Source organism: Girardinichthys multiradiatus, chromosome 20 (genome assembly GCF_021462225.1).
Source record: "Girardinichthys multiradiatus isolate DD_20200921_A chromosome 20, DD_fGirMul_XY1, whole genome shotgun sequence".
In the NCBI taxonomy this organism is placed as follows: domain Eukaryota; kingdom Metazoa; phylum Chordata; class Actinopteri; order Cyprinodontiformes; family Goodeidae; genus Girardinichthys; species Girardinichthys multiradiatus.
In genome coordinates, this window is record NC_061812.1 from 4,484,578 (window position 1) to 4,497,830 (window position 13,253).

A 13,253-nucleotide genomic window follows, 5' to 3' on the forward strand; every position below is an offset into this window, starting at 1 on the left:
GCGGCAGATGAGCAACAAGGGTAGATATATTTAATCTGGGCAGCAAAGAGATAATTAGAAAAGGCCACAGAATCATACATCCATAACAATCCCCCTGTTGAGGTGGGAAAACCTCACATCAATCAATGTGTCTAGTGCAAATGGACCTAAGCTAGAATATGGGAGGCAGTTCCTTCCGGCTGTCGCATAACTCCGTCCCCCAAACGGAGTACCATCTCTCTGGTAACCGCCTGCAGCCCTCAGTGTGTGCACCCCCTCTGTTTCCCATAGAACAGACCTATGCTGATGTGTGTCTGAAATTTAAATGATTAAAAACATCGCAAATAGATAATGCCCTGTTGAAAAAGTATAAACAAAAATAATAAAAACCTAGAAGCACAGCGGAAATGAGCAGCACAATGTGTATCAGTATATTGTAGACCCTAAATCGTAAACCCTGTTCAATTATCTATTGCAGTCGTCTGGTCCAGTCCCCCTCCAGGCTGCAAGAAAGGGTTGGTCATCCTCCTGGTGTGGCATCCTTGGCTCCCCATTCCTGGTTGGTCTTGGGCAAGGCCTGGTGTTGCATCCTCGGTTTATGGCTGTGATTTAATTTGGCTCCCATTTCCAGGCTGGCTCTGAACAATGGGTTTCGTCCTCCTCCTCACAGCACAGTATCATAATTTCTCCAACACTTTGGTTTGGTTCCATGAGATCCACATCATCACTTGTGCTCAAATATTCAGTGGACAACATCATTATGTGCTCTGGCACCACATCCATTTGATATCCTGGTAATCTCATGCCTCTGGTATCAATGGAACCAATCGCACGATAAATACACCTGAGGATGAGAGCTCGAATACACGTTGCACAACAGCAAACAACCTGCGATCAGCACAACAGTCAATGAAGTGCATATACTCATCAGTAGGTTTCCCCATTTTCTAAACCATGTCTCAAACATGTTCGTGAATTGCTCATCTTTCCTGTCCAGTCAATAGGTAGTCATCCCCAAAGCAATTATTCGCCATAAATCAGTTCTGTTCAGCAGCAAGTAAAAGTTCAAGGCCTTGTATCAAGTTAATTTACAATCTAAGTTGCAAACATCATCTATAAATAAATAACTCAGAAGCACATAGGCAGTTATAATTTGTATTCATGAAGTTATTCGAATTAATTAAATAGTTGAACGCTCCTTTAAACCTTCATGCAAAGTATTCCACAATTTCCCACATTCACAGAAGTAAACATTTGTTTGTTGATTATTTACACAGTTTTACTTTAGAAATCCATCTCCCCTCTGATTTTTGATTTTGACCTCCTTTCAAATTTACCAGGACATACTCCTTCAAGCTTTAACCCAACAAATGGAATTTTTGTTGTTTATTTCTTTATCACGTTCTCTCTGTTGAAGTAACCCAGCCCACTCAAACATTTACGAAACAGGTTCCACATAATTGTGTTTTGTTAATTGAAAGCAAAAAGATGAGTTAATCTTACCTTATGATGTTATGGTCACTGAAATAAATGAATTTAATTCCACAAGCACATTTATGATGTGTTAGCTGGAAATGAAATGTTAAGTTAAAAGATATCCAATCGAACCTATTCATATGTTCTTCCTCAGGTACTTTTTGATTTCTCTGAGATTTCCTTCGGAGGATGTCTCTCCCTTCCTGCTATATGATCTGCTTACCTTAGTTTTGCCCTCATCCAGAGTTTGTTTCTCCTGTTGGTTCTTTGGTTAGAGCCTCCTGCGTGTTATGAGTCAAAAACGTCACAGCAGATTTAAATCTTTGAGCATGTCTGTTGCTCTCTCTGTGAATCCAGACTGGGTTCACACCCCGACTGAAGAGAGGAGGTGAAAGGTCAGGGCATGGTTCTTCCTGCCCGCAGCTCATGGGGAGTTAAACCCGTGAGCTCAGCAGGTGATCATCTGATGTGAAACATCACCAAGGGCAGCGCATCTTCAGCCACTTCATTTTTGTATCAGCACAAACTTTAGCCAATCGTTTTTTGATTGTGTGATTATCTCTCTCAGCCGACCTGGTAAAAGTGTCAAGCATCTCTACATCCTTTCACTCTGTTGTCAGTACCCATAAAATCAATAACTATTTTCTTCAGGGCTTGTTGGGAACAGGAAATGCTCCAATACCTGTTTTCATAAAAATCTTATATAATAGAGCCATCTTTTCACCTTTAACCAAAAATCATATTTATATTGTAACCCAGTTAGATGCTAATTTATTGTCCATTAACTAGTAGCCAATGTTAGATTTGTTCAAACCGTTTTTTTCCATAATAATGTTTTGAAATCATCCCCAGAACAAGGTATTCATATCATTTACCATGAAGATGTCCAATGTTTTACACCCTCTGACCTTTTCTGCTTTCCACAAAAATGTCCATTCTTATCTCCTGCATCACATCTCTCTCTTTTTAGTTACTTTTAACCAATAATCTACATCATCATAACCTTCTTTGTCCATTTTTCTTAAATCACGTGTACTTTTAATGTACTTTTAATTATTGCATCCTATAGATTAACAATTTTTTTAGAGTTTAAACGACCATCATAATAATATGTGATTATCCATTTATCTAAATATTTTAATTTTAATATTTTAATTTGATCCTGTGCTTCTATAAATTTCCAATCTTTGCATTGTTATACATTTTTAGTTTATTTTTACTCGCCCCTTTTCCCATTTGTTTTTTTTAAATCTGGTCCAGTATATAAATACCTAGGGTATTCTAAATGCTGGATTATTCTGCTCAGTAGGGTGACAGAAAAATCTCCTTTTGTGGTAATTCTCACTTCAACTCTTTCGAGTGGAGAAATCTTGCCTTTGAATCCACAAAAGTTAGTCACTTACAATCCTACTGCTTTGGTATGAGGCAAAACCTAGTGGTTTTTCCCCCATTCATTTCTCACATGCACACATTTTTAAACGCAGAATTTTCTTAGTATTTTTGTTTAAATACTTAAACAGGACTCCGCCGTCCTGTAAACACGGAATTTTTAGTATTACTTCTTTAAGTATTACTTCCTACTTTTACCTGTTAGGGCCTAGGATTCACAGGGTTTTATTTCACGCAATGACCCCCAGTCACACTTTTTTAATCCAAACTCAACTCACCACTTTGTCTTCTCCTCTCTCTCGGAGTTCCGTCAGCCGTCAGACCCCAGCGGGCGGGCCGAGATCCAGTCCCGGAAAGGGTCTGTGAGTCTCCCTGATGAAGACTGCCGTGCGCACGGTCTTTACTGGTATCTACCAACCCGCTGGACTCATCAGGCGTAATTGGAATCCGGCTCTCAAAGGATCAAATTAATGTCAGGTTTAAACAACCTAAAATACTTATAACATCACAAAAAGAAGAGAAAGACAAAGAATTTGTTATTTTACTAGCATGTGAGGAGAACGGACAGAGATGTGCTTCAGTTACAAATCTCCTACCACTCTGAAAACCATCTGTCCGCACCTCTCTTTTTATTATCTTTGGGGCTCCCTAGTTACAAAAACCATTGCCCTGTAAAGGATGGGAAAAACAGCTTCAACGTATACAGGTCATAAACACCATTATCTTGTAACAACACACTTCCACAGTCTCCTCCATCCTAAGACCAGTGTCTCTTCTGTTCAGCACAATCAGCCATCATCTTTATGACCTCCTCAACTGTGACTGCTTCCTTTCCATCTCCACCTTTGATTCTTGCCTGCAGACAAACTCATCACATCCTTACTCACAAACATCATGAAAGGTTATAAAATCAAATAGTCAAGTTAAAGAAAAGGAAAAAATCTAAGATAAATCTATATACAATTATTCCAACATCGAGTCCTGCCTACTCTGTTCTCCCAGAGCCACAACTGGACATTCTGCTCCTTCTAACCTGCGAAACACACTAACAGTTTTATTTTGTACAGGGTACACTTGAATTGCACTTATATGATTCATTTATATAATTTAATATTTGATTTATTTTATAATAAATTGTGTCGATGTGAAAGTACGTAAAACACAGTGTCCATTGCTTTGTGTGTGAACTGTGTTTTGTAGCAGAGGTACAAAGGGTTTAGACAGAGACAGTTTTCAGTTGAACAACTTTAGCTTAATCATATGCAGGAAACATCTGTGTCTACTCATGGTATAGCTCCACACTCAGACTCACCTCAGACTTGCAACACATGTTGACAGCTGTTTTATTGTCCAACAATAACAAGTACGGTGAGTTAAATGTCATACTTTACTGTTTAACTGGGTGTGATTTACACAGGAGCAGAATGGTAGCTGCTGTCATTCCCCAAAGATCAGGGATTTTCTGTTTTGTCTGCCCTTGCAGTGCACTGATTGGGTAAAATGCCCTTAAATCTAGTGGCTGAGCTCTAAAATGACAGCCTTTTATGCATAGAATATGCAAAATATGCCACCACACACATGCGCGTTTGGGCGGAAGTGTGGGGCGGAAGCGGTTTTCGGGAAAAATTTGAACAGTAGCTGTTTTGTTGAATTAAACAACTGAACGTGAATCTGTCAAGTTAAAAGATAAGGACGATTATTAATGGTTAAGAAACATAAATTGAGAAATCTAAGAGAAGATGTAGATGAAGAAAGAGAAGTAAAGCCACATCGGTTGTCTGAACGTCGGCGTCGAGGTATCACACAAGATACCATCGGGAAATCCTGTGGATTAATTAAAGAACTTTTGACGAGAAAAATGGTGGGCAGGCTGTGCTGTAAATGGGGCAGAGTGAGACATTAGTACAGGTAATGAGAGTGACGGAGTAGTGAAAATTCTGATAGTGAAAGGATGAGTCCAAAAAGAGTAAACTCTTCAGCGTAGTCAGGTACAGGAAGGAAGGGATGGGCGATAATAAACTGGGCTGAATCTGAAGAAGAAATGGAGGGGGAGATGAAGGAGTTTAAAGTAATTGTCAGATTTACTGATGAGAAAGGACTGCAGTCAATTAATCCAGTTAAACTATCTACTATTCTGAAGAACCAAGTAGGGGAAATTCTGACTGCAAAAGTTCTAAGAGATGGAAATTTAATGATTATTTGTAACACTGAAGAACAAAGAGACAAGTGTGAGCCACATAAAAGAAGGAGGAAAATGGCAAAAAGGAATGACTTGGGGGATACCGGCTGATGTTTCAGTTGAAGAAATAAAATGAAATATCAGAGGAGGGCGAATTAAGAAGGTAAGAAGACTTCAGACTTTTAAAAATGGAGAAAAAAGGAATAGTGAAAGCATTTTGTTGGAATTTGATGAGGAAAAGCTTCCAGAAAAGGTGTATTTGGGATACATGACCTAAAACGTAAGAGAGGATGTCCCAAGACTGCTGAGGTGCTTTAACTGCCAAAGATTTGACCACACAGCTCAGACATGTAAGGGAAAAAGAAGGTCTGCACGATGTGGAGAAGATCATGAGTATGAACACAGCAATAAAAGCAGACAACCTAAAGGCTGCAGTTGTGGTGGGAACCACAGTGTGTCATATGGGGGGCTGTGAGGTAATGAAGAGGGAGGTGCAGGTTCAACACAATAGAGTACAAAACAAAATCTCATACGCAGAGACAGTCAAAGTAGTAAAACAAAAGAAAGATATTCAGATGGAAAATAGGATGTAAAGGCTAACCAAACAAATGAAAATAAAGTATATATGGAGTTAAAAAGATTAGTGACATTTATTGCAAGAATCATAAATGCAACAATGAAAATAAAGGCGGAAACAGAGAGAATTGAAATAATAGTGAAAGTGGCAGCAAATCATCTTGGTATTCATGGACTAACCTGGGAGGAAGTGAGGGATGATCTCAGTGCTCAGGCTGATCAGGAGGCAGCATGAATAGGATAGCTAATATATGGTCTTGATTCTACACTGGAATGCAAGAAGTCTAATATCTAATGGTCAGGAATTAATAAGTTAGTTGATGCCCCAGATGTGATATGTATACAAGAGACCTGGTTAAAAACCCAATTAGATTTTAGAATTGTAAATTATATCATTATAAGATGTGATTGGGAGAAAGGTAATGGTGGTGGCTGTGTCACTTTTATTAAGGAGGACGTGCCTTACAGAGAGACTAAGAGAAGGAAGGAAGATGAATGTGTTGCAGTGGAGATTTGGATTAATGCAGAACGCTCTAAAGACAGTGGAGATGGTTGTGAACTTCAGGCAGAACCCAGCCCCACCTGCCCCCATCACCCTCTGTGACTCCACAATTGACACTGTGGAATCTTTCCGCTTCCTGGGAACCATCATCTCCCAGGATCTCAAGTGGGAGCCAAACATCAGCTCCCTCATCAAGAAAGCCCAGCAGAGGATGTTCTTCCTGCGGCAGCTGAAGAAATTCAACCTGCCAAAGACTATGATGGTGCACTTCTACACAGCCATCATTGAGTCCATCCTCACCTCCTCCATCACCATCTGGTACGCCGCTGCTACAGCCAAGGATAAGGGCAGGCTGCAGCGTGTCATTCGGTCTGCTGAGAAGGTGATTGGCTGCAGTCTACTGTCGCTCCAGGAACTGTACACCTCCAGGACCCTGAAGCGGGCAGGGAAGATTCTGGCTGATCCCTCCCACCCCGGTCACAGACTCTTTGAGACTCTCCCCTCTGGCAGGAGGCTGCGGTCCATCCGGACCAAAACCTCACGCCACAAGAACAGTTTTTTCCCATCTGCCACCAGCCTGGTTAACAAAGCCCGGAAACCACCCCGACACTCTCCCTTTCCCCCACACCCCCCCTTTTTTGCTGACAGGACACCTGTAACCTGTAACTCTATGTGTTACATTAACGCTCAGCTTGGACTCCTGCTTTACTTGCACTGCTTTACTTGCACAATGATCACCTGCACTGTTGTATTGCTCTTGCATCTTATACTGCTCTATATTTACTCTCACTCACTTAAAACTGTGCACATATATTTATATTATATTGTAGATATGTTTATACTGTTTAATTTGTACTGTATTGCACCGACTACGCCAAAACAAATTCCTTGTATGTCCAAAAACGTACTTGGCAATAAAGCTTTTCTGATTCTGATTCTGATTCTGATTCTTTATAATAATAAATTATTATAACCCATGTGAAAGATTAGATCTAGATTAACTGAAGGGTCATTTAGGGACAGAAGAGAAATAAAATGATTTGGTATGCGGACTTTAATGCTCATAGCAATTTATGGAATGGACAAAGAACAGATATAAATGGAGACACATCACTTGGTGTGTATGAATGATGGAAAAGGGACAAGAATAGATGTTCATACAGGAAACTACTCAGCAATAGTTTTAACTCTGGTTTCAAGAGATTTAGCTGGAATATCTGAGTGGGGGATAGTGCAGGAAACAACAATTGGTAGTGATCAATTTCCAATTTTGTGTAGGATCCATACTAATAAAGAGATAGAAGTGGAGGAAAGGCAGGGAAGATGGGTATTTGACAAAGCTAAATGGGATATTTTTTAATATTTATGTGAAACACAAAGTACTTGTACTCGTACTCGTCGTCTTCCGCTTATCCGGGACCGGGTCGCGGGGGCAGCAGACTCAGCAGAGACGCCCAGACGTCCCTCTCCCCAGATACCTCCCCAGCTCCTCCGGGGGGAGCCCAAGGCGTTCCCAGGCCAGCCGAGAGACATAATCCCTCCAGCGTGTCCTGGGCCGTCCCCTGGGCCTCCTCCCGGTGGGACATGCCTGGAACACCTCCCGAGGAAGGCGTCCAGGAGGCATCCGGTATAGATGCCCGAGCCACCTCAACTGGCTCCTCTCGATGTGGAGGAGCAGCGGCTCTACTCACAGACCCTCCCGGATGGCTGAGCTCCTCACCCTATCTCTAAGGGAGTGCCCGGCCACCCTACGGAGGAAGCTCATTTCAGCCACTTGTATCCGGGATCTTGTTCTTTCGGTCATGAGCCAAAGTTCATGGCCATAGGTGAGGGTAGGAACGTAGACCGACTGGTAAATCGAGAGCTTTGCTTTTCGGCTCAGCTCTCTCTTCACCACAACGGACTGGCACAGCACCCCCATTACTGTGGCAGCCACACCGATCCGTCTGCCGATCTCCCGCTCCATTCTTCCCTCACTCGTGAACAAGACCCCGAGATACTTAAACTCCTCCACTTGAGGCAGGAACTCCCCTCCAACCTGAAGAGGACAGGCCACCCATTTCCGGTCGAGAACCATGGCCTCGGACTTGGAGGAGCTGATCCTCATCCCAGCCGCTTCACACTCGGCTGCGAACCGCCCCAGTGCATGCTGTAGATCTTGGCTAGAGGGGGCCAGCAGGACCACGTCATCTGCAAAAAGAAGAGACGAAATCCATTGGTCCCCAAACCAGACCCCCTCCAGCCCTTGGCTGCGTCTAGAAATCCTGTCCATAAAAGTTATGAACAGGACCGGTGACAAAGGGCAGCCCTGCCGGAGTCCAACATGCACCGGGAACCGGTCCGACTTAGTGCCGGCAATGCAGACCAAACTCCTGCTCCGCTCGTACAGGGACCGGATGGCCCCTAATAAAGGGCCCCCGATTCCATACTCCTGGAGCAACCCCACAGGGCATCACGAGAGACACAGTCGAATGCTTTCTCCAGGTCCACAAAACACATGTGGACCGGTTGGGCAAACTCCCATGAACCCTCCAGTACCCTGTAGAGGGTATAGAGCTGGTCCAGTGTTCCATGGCCGGGACGAAAACCACACTGCTCCTCCTGAAGCCGAGGTTCGACTATCGGCCGGACTCTCCTCTCCAATACCCTGGCGTAGGCCTTACCAGGGAGGCTGAGGAGTGGTCAGTGGACAGCTCAGCACCTCTCTTCACCCGAGTGTCCATAACATGCGGCCAAAGGTCTGATGATAGGACAACAAAGTCGATCGTCGACTTCCTGCCTAGGGAGTGTAAATTATAACTATTAAATTAACTTCCTCACTTTGTGAGAAAGTTAATTTAAATTTAGATGTAGAGGATGTTGAGGGAAAAATTTGGGAAATTATAATAAAGGCAGCAAAATTGACAATCCCTATGACTAAGGGTAAGCTAAAAAAAAAAGAGAATGGTACCATGGTGGACACATGAGTGTGGTGAAGCTGTAAAAGAAAGGAATCAAACTTTTAGAATATTAAGGAAAACACATAATTTTATAAATTTAATTAGGTATAAAAGTGCTCAGGCACAAGTCAGAAAAGTTATTTAAAAAGCAAAGAAGGATAAATGGAGGAATGTTTGTGAAACAATAGGAAGAACAACACCTATAAATAATGTATGGAGAATGATTAAGTAAATCAGAGGTAATAGACAGGAGAGATCATATCTCTAAACAAATAAGTTTTTAATCTTGATTTAAAGCAATTTAGGGTTTCGCCACTTTTACAGTTTTCTGGGAGTTTATTCCAGATTAGTGGAGCATAAGAACTAAAAGCTGCTTCTCCATGTTTGGTTCTGGTTCTGGTTCTGCAGAGTAGATTTGAGCCAGAAGACCTGAGAGGTCTGGGTGGTTGATACACTGACAACAAGTCTGTAATGTATTTTAGTGTTAAGCCATTCAGTGATTTATAGACTAACAGAAGTATTTTAAAGTCTATTCTCTGAGCTACAGGGAGCCAGTGTAGGGACTTTAGAACCGGGCCGATGTGCTCCACTTTCTTAGTTCTAGTGAGGATGCGGGCAGCAGCGTTCTGGATCAACTGCAGCTGTCTGATCCACTTTTTAGGCAGACCTGTGAAGACACCGTTGCAGTAATCAATTCTACTAAAGATGAACGCATGAATTAGTTTTTCAAGGTCCTGCTGAGACATTAGTCCTTTAATCCTGGAGATGTTCTTTAGTTGAAAGAAGGTTGTCACTGTCTTTATGTGCCTCTGAAGGTTCAGGTCTGAGTCCATCACTACAACCAGGTTTCGAGTCTGACTGGTGGTTTCTAGCTGTATTAACTGAAGCTGTGTGCTAACTTTTAAATGCTCTTCCTTTGGTCCAAAGATTAGTTCTTTAGTTTTATATTGATTCAGCTGAAGAAAATTTAGGCACATCCATGCATTGATTTCTTCTAAGCATTTACCCAGCGCTTGAATGGGTTCGTGGTCACCTGGTGACATAGTAACGTATAGCTGTGTGTCGTCTGCATAGTTATGATAACTTACGTTGTTGTTTATTACAATCTGAGTTAGGGGAAGCATGTAGATATTGAATAGGAGGGGCCCTAAGATGGACCCTTGGGGAACGCCACATGTGATTTTTGTGCTCTCTGATGTAAAGTTACCTACTTACACAAAAAAGTCCCTGTCCTTCAAATTGGATTTAAACCAGTTGAGTGCTGTACCAGAAAGGCTGACCCAGTTTTCCAGGTGCTCTAATAAAATGGAGTGATCAACAGTGTCGAATGCTGCACTAAGGTCCAATAATACCAGCACTGTAGTTCTTCTACAGTCTGCATTTATACGGATGTCATTGAACACCTTGACAAGAGCAGTCTCTGTACTGTGGTGAGCAGGAAGCCTGACTGGAAGACATCAAAGCGGCTGGTCGTTGTTAGGAAGTTGTTTTAATGTTGAAACACAGCTTTTTCAATAATCTTACAGATGAAGGGGAGGTTTGATATAGGCCTGTAGTTCTGTAGTAGCAACTTGTCCAAGTTGCTCTTTTTCAATAGAGGTTTGATAATTGCTGTTTTCAGGGACTGGGGGGAAACACCTGACAAAAGGGACGCATTTATTATTTGTGTTAAATCAGATGTTATTACAGGCAAAGCTTTCTTAAGGAAAGCTGTGGGTAAAACATCGAGACAGCAGGAAGAAGAGCTTAGTTGCTGTATGATTTCTTCTAAGTTTTTGTAGTTTATTTGGTGAAATTGGGACATTTTGTCAAAATCAGTTCTAGTTGGAGACAACTTTGGTCCTGGAGTTGATGTGGATGTTCTGACTGCCTCTCTGATCTTTTGGGTTTTTTCAGTAAAGAATTTAGCAAATTCATTGCAGGTCCTGGTAGAGTGGAGTTCAGATGCTACAGTTACAGGAGGGTTTGTTAACCTGTCGACCGTGGCAATTAATGCACCAGCATTGTTAATGTTTTTACTGATGATCTCAGAAAAGAAAGATTCTCTTGCATTTTTCAGTTGTAGGTTATATCTGTAGAGTCTCTCTTTATAGATAATATAGTGAACCTGGAGTCCAGTCTTTCGCCACCTGCGTTCAGCTTTTCAACACTCCTTTTTTTCACTTCTGACTGGTGGAGCACTTCTCCATGGAGACATTTTCTACCCAGAAATGACTTTCACTTTAATTGGAGCAATTGAATCAATGATGTCCGAGATTTTAGAATGAAAGTTATCTACCAGCTCATCTACAGTGTTACAGGGCAAAGTGGAGGTAGAAGAGTAAATCTGGTTAAAGGTTTCAGCAGCATCGTCCTTAAAGATGCGTTTTCTTATCATGTCTCTTTGGCTAATTGAGTCATTGCAGATGATGCTTTCAAAAATAACAGAAAAGTGGTCAGATAGAGCAACATCAGTTACAGACACCTTGGAAATGTTTAGACCCTTAGTGATGATCAAGTCCAAAATATGTCCCTGTTTGTGCGTTTGCTGTTTAACATGTTGAGTCAAACCAAAATTTCTAAGAGTGTCACATAGATCTATTGGACTTCTGTCTTCAGGATTGTCCATGTGAATGTTGAAGTCTCCCACAATAATTAAACAGTCATAATCAACACATATCACAGATAAAACCTCATTAATATCACTGATAAAGTTTGTTTTGGACTTAGGAGGCCAGTAAATATTCAAGAACATGGTTCGGACCGGGTTCTTTACCTGGAGAGCACAATATTCAAAAGAGTCAAATTTGCCCAGAAATACTTTTTTATACTCTAATAAATCTTTAAACAAAGTGGCCACCCCTCCACCTTTTCTTTGCTGTCTGCTCTCACAAATAAAAATGTAGTTTGGAGGCGTCGCCTCTATCAGAGTGGGAGCTTCATTAAATTCATGTAACCATGTTTCTGTTAAAAATAGAACATCAAGATCGTGGTCAGTAATGAAGTCATTGATTAAAACTGATTTTCCTGACAGAGATCAGTTCAATAAAGCCAGTTTATATGACTTAGTTGTTGATATTAACTCTTTATCTGGTTGTACCTGACAGTTTATGGCTTTTTTTGATTGTTTATTACTGTCTCTTATCCTTCTGGCTTTGTTCTTTCTGTCACATATAAGCACAGAGATTTTACAACTATCTCCTATTAGGGGCCCAAGTTTTTCCTGGACATGCCCATTTCTGATAGAGTCACCACTGGGGCCCAGACTGTATCACAGAGAAGTGATTTGAAGGTCCTGATTAGGAGGAGATAGATTAGGAGGTGGAAGATGTTGGTTTAGTAGCAGGGCCTCGGCCACGAGGGGTGTTGAATGGAGAAGATGTCAGAACCATTTGGGTCCCGATTTTAAGAGCTCCTTTCATGTTATCAGAATCCAGTAAAGCAAAAAGCGGGCTCATTGTGGAGATGGGAGAGTTCTGTGCGGTCTGGGTCATGGTCTGGGGTGAGGGGCGTATAATGGGGGGGGTCCACTTCTCCTGTGGATTTTGACGGGGTGACCTTTTGTGATGACTTCTCTTTCTCAGCCAACTGGCTAATTGTTTCTGCTGGAGCTGTTGGAGGCAGCGATATCATTGTTGTTGATACTCCATGTTCTCTGCTGAAGGTGAAAGCTGCTGGCAGATTATTTACTGAATAGAAGAGATTAGATGTGAGACGTCTGGCTCCTGGCTTGTTCAAACAGAAACCATCTTGCTTGAAGAGTTGTCTTTTTTCCAAAAAAATATTAAAGTTGTCGATGACGTTCACAGGTGTGGTGGCACATGTTTTTTTCAACCACTTATTAATCATCAGAAGTCTGGAAAAAATCTCATCTCCACAGAAAATTGGTGCAAAGGGTCCGCTGAGAAACACCTTGATATTGAGACCTCCAACAATATTCAGAAGACGAGTGAAATCCTCCTTCAATACTTCTGATGTTTTCTTAGCCACGTCATCTATGGCTCCACAGTGTATAATAAGGTTTTCTAGAGACGGGCGCTTTTCTTTGAATGCAAGAATATTCTCTGAGATATCAGAGACCACGTTACTGGTACCAATCATAACTTCTGTGTTTTTCTTGTTGCAGAAGTTATTACTCCCATCCACAGCTGTGTTGCCCACTATTAGGGTTGTTGGTCCAGTGTGGGAACTTTTTCTCTGGCAGCTTAGGAGAAGACTGTTTAGAATGAAGGTT